Raw genomic sequence first — 9,497 nt, forward strand, 5'->3', positions numbered from 1 at the left:
CACTTCTGCGAATGGTTCATCCAATAATGTGTCAATCCTCATTTCAGTGCAGATGTTCTCTTTACGGATGAGGCTACATTCCAACGTGATCAAATTATAAATTTTCACAATCAACATGCGTGGGCTGACGAGAATCCGTACGCAATTGTGCAATCACGTCATCAACACAGATTTTCTGTGAACGTTTGGGCAGGCATTGTTGCTGATGTCTCGATTGGGCCCCATGTTCTTCCACCTACGCTCAATGGAGCACATTATTATGATTTCATACGGGATACTCTACCTGTGTTGCTAGAACATGTGCCTTTACAAGTATGACACAACATGTGGTTCATGCACGATGGAGCCCCTGCACATTTCAGTCGAAGTGTTCGTACGCTTCTCAACAACAGATTCGGTGACCGATGGATTGGTAGAGGCGGACCAATTCCATGGCCTCCACGCTCTCCCGACCTCAACCCTCTTGACTTTCATTTATGGGGGCATTTGAAAGCTCTTGTCTAGGCAACCCCGGAACCAAATGTAGAGACTCTTCGTGCTCGTATTGTGGACCGCTGTGATACAATACGCCATTCTCCAGGGCTGCATCAGCGCATCAGGGATTCCATGCGACGGAGGGTGGATGCATGTATCCTCGCTAACGGAGGACATTTTGAACATTTCCTGTAACAAAGTGTTTGAAGTCACGCTGGTACGTTCTGTTTCTGTGTGTTTTCATTTCATGATTAATGTGATTTGAAGAGAAGTAATAAAATGAGCTCAAACATGGAAAGTAAGCCATTCCGGACACGTGTCCACGTAATATATTTTCTTTCTTCGTGTGTGAGGAATGTTTCCTGAGAGTTTGGCCATACCTTTTTGTAACACCCTGTATAGTGAAATAAAGTTATCGGTCTTAAGATGGCCGACAACAATATGAATAGCATCTGAGCCTCTCGCGCGTTTTTTAAAATATTCACAGATAGTTCTTAAAGCGTAGTCTGCTGGGGTTAGCAAATGCTACAATAAGAGAGTACAAAATTAAATAAAATTTCATCTATCGCTTGAAATTACCAAACTGTACTTACAGAAATCACCTCTGGCCTCCACCAAGCTCAAGATACAACATCAGAAATCGAAGAAGCAGGAAAAGAAGTGAGAACAAAAAATTCATCAAAGCATTTGTTCTAAGAATGACAATGATCATAGACATTATTGTCCAGTATAACAATTCTTTGTAGGTCATGACACATTTAATTAATATTTTTCGTAATATTTTTGTAAAGAAAGTCCGTCTTTCTCACGAATGTTTATCACACAGGTGTGTGCTCTAGGAGGCAAGCAGTACAGTGTCCATCTTTATGGTGGCTGGAACTCTTCTGGACACTTTCAATGTGGAATGTGAATGTCTGCAGAGGAACGGCAGCTCACTCTTCCTCCAGAGCCGAAAGCAGAGATGGCAGCGATGTTGGAAGCTGCGGTCTGGAGAAAACTCGACGTTCTGACTCATCCTAATGTTATTCCATTCGGTTCAGGTCGGGACTCTGGTCAGGTCAGTCCATTTCAGGAATGTTACTGTCCACAAACCATATCCACACGTATGTTGCTTTATGACAGAATGTAATGTCCTACTAATACAATCATCGTCTCCGAACTATTCCTCTACAGTATGCAGTACAAATTGCTGTTTAATCTCTCCATATCCTTCCTCATTTAGCGTTTTCTTAAACAAAATAAGAACACCCCACCCTAACCACGAAGAACGCCCCTAGTCCGTAACACCACCTCCTCTGTCCTTCTTTGTGGGCACTACGTATGATGGCATATAACGTTCTCGATGCATTCGAAGAACCCAAACTCATCCATCGGTTTGGCATAGGTGTAGCGTGATCCAGCACTCCAAAACCTCTCGTTCCTAGCCATCCACTGTTTAATGGTTTCGCTCTTTACACCACCTCAAGCTTCGCTTAGCACAGAAGCTTGTGGCCTATAAGGAGCTGCTCGATCAATGTATCCCAATCTTTTAACTTATTATACAAAGTCATTGCGCTAGCTACATTGCTGGTAGCACTATGGGAATTCACCAGCCAATTCTCCTGTTGATTTTATTCGACTTTTTACGGTCACCTTCCGCAATGTTCAAATAACTTACGGGAATGAAACTGGATGACGTCTTCGATAATAGCTGATATTTCAACATGTGTCCACCCTGTCTTTTTCAAGGCAGAACTGCAGCAAGGAAGTGCAGTGCAAGGAAATCTAAAATCTTGTTTTTTGAACAATTCCGGGACGATAACACCCACACCTATTCACCCACCCACCCACTCATACACACACACACACACACACACACACACACACACACACACCCATACACACAGACACACAACCAAAGATGACCCACGCTAGGAGTTATCGATAGTCAAAATTAGAAAACGTCGGTTGAGGTAGCTTTAATTCCGTCCCTCTGTTTTTTGACAAGCGAGAGAGAGGGATTACATACAGAATTTAAGGAAAAACCTCCATCTCTATTTAAAAGCTACTTACTAATTTAATTTCAACTGATTCCTTAACAACACTATCCCAATAGCTGGAAGTTTGTGCCAGACCAGAAAGATGCAGTGTTTATTATCTGATTCACCGTATAGCGGTATCGTCACTGACCTCACGAAGTATGTTGAGAGAAAGACTAACAGCCACATGAAGAAAAGGAGACTATTAAGAGTTAATACTCAGAGTGTTGTTCCTCCTAGGATATACGATCATTCGAAGATCTACAAAGAAGGGGTTCCTCTTCGATTGTCGGTAGCGGTTGTGCTCCAGTATATCGTGTAGCAAAGCACTTCCCTACTATGTCCAACCCACTAGTTGGTCGGTGTATCACACAAAGACCTCGATGAATTTCTTACTTGGATTAAAGGGAATGCGTTTGAATGTCTGATATTCTAATAAGTTTTGATGTGGTCTCTCTTTTCACACGTGTTCCTCTGTCGTTCCTCTGTCTGGTTCGTTAGGTTAATTAAGGTTCGGACTGGTGTTGAATTAACGAACTATTTCGACATGTGTTGACTTTCACTTACGTTTTAATCAGTGACCACTGCTATGGGCAGAAAAGTGGACTGCGAATAAGAAGCCCGTTGTCACCTATAATTCCACATCTGTTTATGGAAGACATGAAGGAACGTGCCTGACGCCAGTGGCTTTGAACCCTGCATGTTTTTTTTTTCAAATATTTAGATTATAATTACGTTGTTTGGACTCTTGCAAGTGAGAATATAAACTTTTTAGAACAGCTGAATTCAATCCACCCGAATCTTCTTATCGCAACAGAGGTGGAAAAAGACGTCTACCTTCCCTTCCTGCTGTGACGGTCATGGTGGAGGTTGGTGGTACCTTTATAGGAAATCCACTCACACTAATAACTACAGGCTAATACTTGTCACCATGCGGCTCGTCATGAAGGGATACTTCGTATCATGGTTCACAGGGCCCAAGTAATTCAAGACCCTGAGAGTTAGTCAGGTAAGCTAAACCGTCTTCAACTCACTTTTCGTCAAAGACTGATCAGACGTGCATTGCGCTATCGACCAAGCGTGCACCGGGTAAGTGATAATAATACAGTGATACAGAGTTGGTACCGAGTTCTACGGTCTTTCTGCATTACGCAAGGGACGTTTCCAACAACATTGTTCCTTTTTCAGTCTCCTGACTGGTTTCTGCGGGCCCGCCACAAGTTTCTCCCCTCTGCCAATTTCTTCATCTTAGAGTAGCATTTCCAACATATATCCCTATGTATTTGATGGGTATATTTCAATCTCTGTCTTTCTCCACAGTTTTTACCCTCCACCGCTCCCTCTAGTACAATGGAAGTTATTCCTTGATGTCTTAATGGATGTCCTATCATACTGTCCCTTATTCTTGTCAGTGTTTTCGACAAATTTAATTCCTCGCCGACTCTGAGGAGAACCTCCTCATTCCTTACTTTATCAGTCCACATCACTTTCAAGATTCATGTGCAGCACCCCAACTCTAATGCTTCGATTCTCTTCTGTTCTGGTTTTCCAACAGTACATGTTTCGCTACCATAAAATGATGTGCTCCAAACGCACATTCTCAGAAATTTCTTCCTCATTTCAAGGTTTATGTTTCATAGTAATACAATTCCCTTTGCCAGCAATGCCCTTTTTCTCATTGCTAGTATACTTTTCTTTTGATGTCCTCCTTGCTCCGCCCGTCATGTGTTATTTTGCTGCCCAGGTAGCAGAATTCCTTAACTTCATCTGCTTTGTGACTATCAATGCTGATGTTAACTTTTTCACTGTTCTCATTTCTGCTACTTCTCACTACTTTTGTCTTTCTTCGATTTACTCTCAATTTATATTCTGTTCTCATTCATTGCATTCAGCAGATCATGTAATTCTTCTTCATTTTCTCTGAATATAACAATCTCATCAGCGAATCGTGTCTTTGATATTCTTTCACCTTGAATTTTAATCACTCTCCTAAACCTTTCTGTTATTTCCATCATTGCTTCTTCGATGTACAGATTGAACTGTAGGGGCTAAAGACTACATGCCTGTCTCACACCCTTTTAAATCCGGGCACTTCTTTCTTGGTCTACGCTTATTATTCCCTCTTGGCTTTGCACGTTTTGTGTATTATCCATATCTACCTGTTGCTAATCCCTATTTTCCTCAGCATTTCGAATGTCTTGCAGCATTTAATACTGTCGAACGATTTTCCCAGGTCGACAAATCCTATGAACGTCTCTTGATTTTTCTTTAGTCTTGTTTCCATCATCAACCGCAATATCAGAACTGCCTCTCTGGTGCCTTTATCCTTCCTAAAGCCAAACGGATCGTCATTTAACACATGCTCAATTTGCTACTCCATTCTTCTATATACTTTGATGCATGACTGTGGAATAATTCTCACACTTGTCAACTCTTGCAGTCTTTGGGATTGTGTGAATCACATTTTTCCGAAAGTCACATGGTATATCGTCAGACTCATATATTCTATACACCAACGTGAATAGTCGTTTATTGCCACTTCCCATGATTTTAGAAATTCCGATAAAATGTTATCCATCCCTTCTGCCTCATTTGATCTTAAATCTTCCAAAGCTCTTTCAAATTCTAATTGTAATACTGGATCCCCTCTCTCTTCCCTATCAACTCCTGTTTCTTCTTCTATCACTTCAGACAAGTCTTCCCCCTCATAGAGACCTTCAGTGTACGGTTTCCAGCCATCCGCACTCTCCTCTCCAATTTACAGTGGAATTCCCATTGAATTCCTAATGTTGCCCCACTTGCTTTTACCCCACTGGCTTTTCTATATGCTGAGTCTGTCCTTCCTACAATCAACTCTTTTTCGATATCTTCACATTCTTCATTTGCCATTTCTCCTTAGCTTCCGTGCACTTTTTATTTATTTCATTCCTAAGCCACTTGTATTTTTGTATTCCTGAATTTTCCAGAGCATTCTTGTACTTCCTTCTTTCATTGATAAGCTGAAGTAGTTCTTCTGTTACCCATGGTTTCTTCGCAGTTACATTCTTTGTACGTAAGTTTTCCTTTCCATATTCTGTGATTATCCGTTTTACATATGTCCATTCCTCTTCAACTGAACTGCCTACTGAGCTATTCACTATCACAGTATCTACAGCTTTAAAGAACTTCAAGCACATCTCTACATTACTTAGTATTTCCGTATCCCACTTCTTTGTATGTTGACTCTTCCTGACTATCTCTTAAACTTTATCCTACCCTTCATCACTACTAAGCTGTGATCTGAGTCTACTTCTGCTACTGGGTACGCTTTACAATCCAGTATCTGACTTCGGAATCTCTACCTGAGCGTGGTGTTATCTAGCTGAAATCTCTTCGTATCTCCCGGCCTTTTCCAAGTATACCTCCTTCTCTTGTGATTCTTGAACAGAGTATTCGCTATTACTAGCTCAAATTTTGTTGCAGAACTCGATTAGTCTTTCTCCTCTCTCATTCCTAGTACCAAGTCCATGTTCACCTACAAGGCTTTCTTCTATTCCCTCCCCTACAACTGCATTCCACTCTCCCACGCCTATTACATTTTCATCTCCCTTTACGTACTGAATTACCTGCTCAGTATTCTCATATACTTCCACTGTCTCTTTCTCTTCAGCTTGCGATCTCGGCACGTATATCTGAGCTATCGTTATCGATATTGGTTTACTTTCGATTCTGATCAGAACAAACCTATCACTGAACTGCCCACGATAACACACTCTCTGCCTTACCCTCGCATTCATAACGAATCTTGTTCCCTTTTTACCATTTTCTGTTTCTGTTGATATTACCCTATACTCGTCTGAAATGCCTGTCTTCTTCCCAATTCACTTCTTGACCCACACTATATCTAAATGGAGCCTTTGCATTTCCGTTTCAGATTTACTGGCCTCCATACCATGTTCAAAATTCTGACATCCCACAACCCGACTAGTAGAATGTTATCCTTTATTTGGTTATTCAAACATTCTCTCGTTGTCATCTCTCTCGTGGCAGTTCCTTCCCAGATATCCGAATGGGGGCCTAGCCTGGAATCTTTGACGACTGGAGAGATCATCATGACATTTTCTCAACTACAGGCCACATATCCTGTGGATACACATTACGTGTCTTTAATGCAGTAGTTTCTACTGCCTTTTGCATCCTTATCCCTTTGATCATCGCTGATTCTTCCGCCATTACAGGCAGTTTCCCACCACAAGGCCAAGAGAGTGCCCTGATCCATTTCCTCTGCTCCACTCTCTTTGACAGGGCCTTTGGCTGACTGAGGGTGACTTCTTAACTCGGAAGTCTTCGGCCACCAAAGCTGATGATTTTTATTCGAAATCTAAGCGGTGTTGCGGTTCGAGCCCGGGACCGAGGATATTTTGATTACTAGTCAAAGACGCTACTTTAGACCATGGATGACAGTGTTACTCTGCTTTTGATGTTCTCCCTCCTTCGTCCGTCATCGGTTAGCTTGCTGCCTAGGTAGCAGACTGCCTTAAGTTCATCTGCTTCGTGACTGTCAATCCTGCTGTTAAGTTTCTAGCTATTCTCTTTTCTGCTACTTCTTCCTACTTCTGCCTTTCTTTGATTTACTCTCAACCCATATTCTACACTCATTAGATTGCATATTCCGTTCAGCAGATCCGGTAATTCTTCTTCACTTTCACTGAGGATAGCGATGTCATCATCGAATCTTATCAGTGATATCCTTTCACCTCGAATATCAATTCCACTCTTGATCCGTTCCTTTGTTCCGTTGTTACTTCTTCGATATACAGGACGAACTGTCCTGGCGAAGGACTACATCCCTGCCTCACACCCATTTTAATCGGAGGACTTCGTTCTTGGTCTTCCACGCTTATTGTTCGCTCTTGGTTACTGTACACATTTATATTACCCGTCTTTCCCACAGCTTATCCCTATTTTTCTTGCAGTTTCGAACATCTTGCACCATTTTACATTATCGAACGGTTTTTCCAGTTCGACAATTCCTGTGAACATTTCTTGATTTTTCTTTTATCTTGCTTCCATTGCCAACCGCAATGTCAGGATTGCCTCTCCAGAGCCTTTATCTTTCCTAAAGCCAAACTGATCGTCATCGAACACATCCTCAGTTGAAACTTCCTGGCAGATTAAAACTGTGTGTCGCACAGTTTCAGTCTTCCAGGAAGATTCATATCAGTGCACACTCCGCTGCAGAGTGAAAATATCGTTCAACAAATGCTTACAGAAGAAAAAATTCAGCTTAACGATGAAAAACATGTACAAAAATGTTCATGGATGTTTAGAAATACAGAAATACAAGTCCTTAGGAGTGAAATAAATAGGAAGTGCGGGGAAGCTAAGGCGAAATGGCTGCACGAAAATGTGAAGAAATCGAAAAAGATATGATTGTCGGAAGGACTGACTGAGCATACAAAAAAGTAGAAACCACCTTTGGTGAAGATAAAAGCAAGAGTCGTAACATTAAGAGAACAACGAGAATTTCACTGTTAATGCTAAATGCAGAGGAGAGAACTGCTAGGTGGAAATTATATCCTCTTTCTGGCTATACACCATCTGACTTTCGGAAAAATCTCATCCACACGATTTCGAAGATTTCAAGAGCTGACAAAGAGAAAATTATCGCACAATTAGCTTAGCAGCTCATCCATCCAAGGACTGTGTAAGACAGGGATATATTCTTTCGTCAGGGCTGTTCAATCTATACGTCGAAGAAGTAATGACGGAAATAAAGGAACTGTTCAAGAGTGGAATTAATATTCGAGGTGAAAGGATATCGCTGATAAGTTTCGCTGATGACATTGCTATGCTCAGGGAAAGTGAAGAACAATTAGAGTATCTGCTGAATGGAATATATGGTCTAATGAGGGCGGAATATGGATTGAGAGTAAATCAAAGACAGGTAAAAGTAGGGAGAAGTAGCAGAAAAAGAGAATAGCGAAAAACTTAACACCAGGATTGACAGTCACGAAGTAGATAAACTTAAGGTATTCTGCTACCTAGGAAGCAAAATAACACATGATGCACGGAGCAAGAAGAACATAAAATGCAGACTAGCACTGCAATATGGGTATCCTTGGATAAGAGACCTCTACTAAAATCAAATGTAGACCTTAATTAGAGGAATAAATGTCTGAGAAAGTGCATCTGGAGCACATCTTTATATGGCAGTGAATCATGGACTGTGAAAACCAGAACAGAAGAGAATTGAATTATTTAGGATCTGGTGCAAAAAAGAATGTTGAAATTCATGTTGACCGATAAGATTTAAGGAGGTTCTCCGCAGAATCGACGAAGAAAGGAGAATATGGGAAAAAAACTAACAGGAAGTAGGTTCAGTGCGGTAGCACATGTGTTAAGACATCAGGGAATAACTTCCATGGTTCTGGAAGGAGCATTAGCGGGTACAAACTGTCGAGGAGGACAGAGGTTGGAATTTACTAACACATAACTGAAGTCGAAGTTTCTACGTGTCACGCTGAGGTGAAGGGGTTAGAACAGTAGAGAAATTCGTGGCGAGCCTTAAGAAACCAGTCAGAAGACACCTCGCTACACTGTATTATATGATCCCCCCACCCCTCCCGCCATAGTTTCACTCGGCCATGAACATGCGATAGCGAGACGTCCAGAACGACGGTCGGTTCTCATCTTACCACTTCATTTTGTTTTATACATGTTGTTCGTAAAACCAGCCGAAAGAATTTCACAAGTATACTTAGTGATGAATAAACAGCTTTGTATGAAACTTCCTGTCGGATTCAAACTGTTTGTTGGACCGGGATTCGAACTGCGAACTTTCGAATTCTGGTTCACCATGCAGTTTCATTCTACGAAGAAGATTCGAAACAGTGCCTATTCCGCTGCAGCGTTAAAGGCTCATACTGGAAACAGCTTTACACATTTGCTGATGCAAAGAGACAAATTTCAAATCTGATCTTTCTGGGTGTATGCTACATTTGTATGTGTAACACGTGTCTGTCT

The sequence above is a fragment of the Schistocerca americana genome, chromosome 2 (genome assembly GCF_021461395.2).
Source record: "Schistocerca americana isolate TAMUIC-IGC-003095 chromosome 2, iqSchAmer2.1, whole genome shotgun sequence".
Taxonomy (NCBI): Eukaryota; Metazoa; Arthropoda; class Insecta; order Orthoptera; family Acrididae; genus Schistocerca; species Schistocerca americana.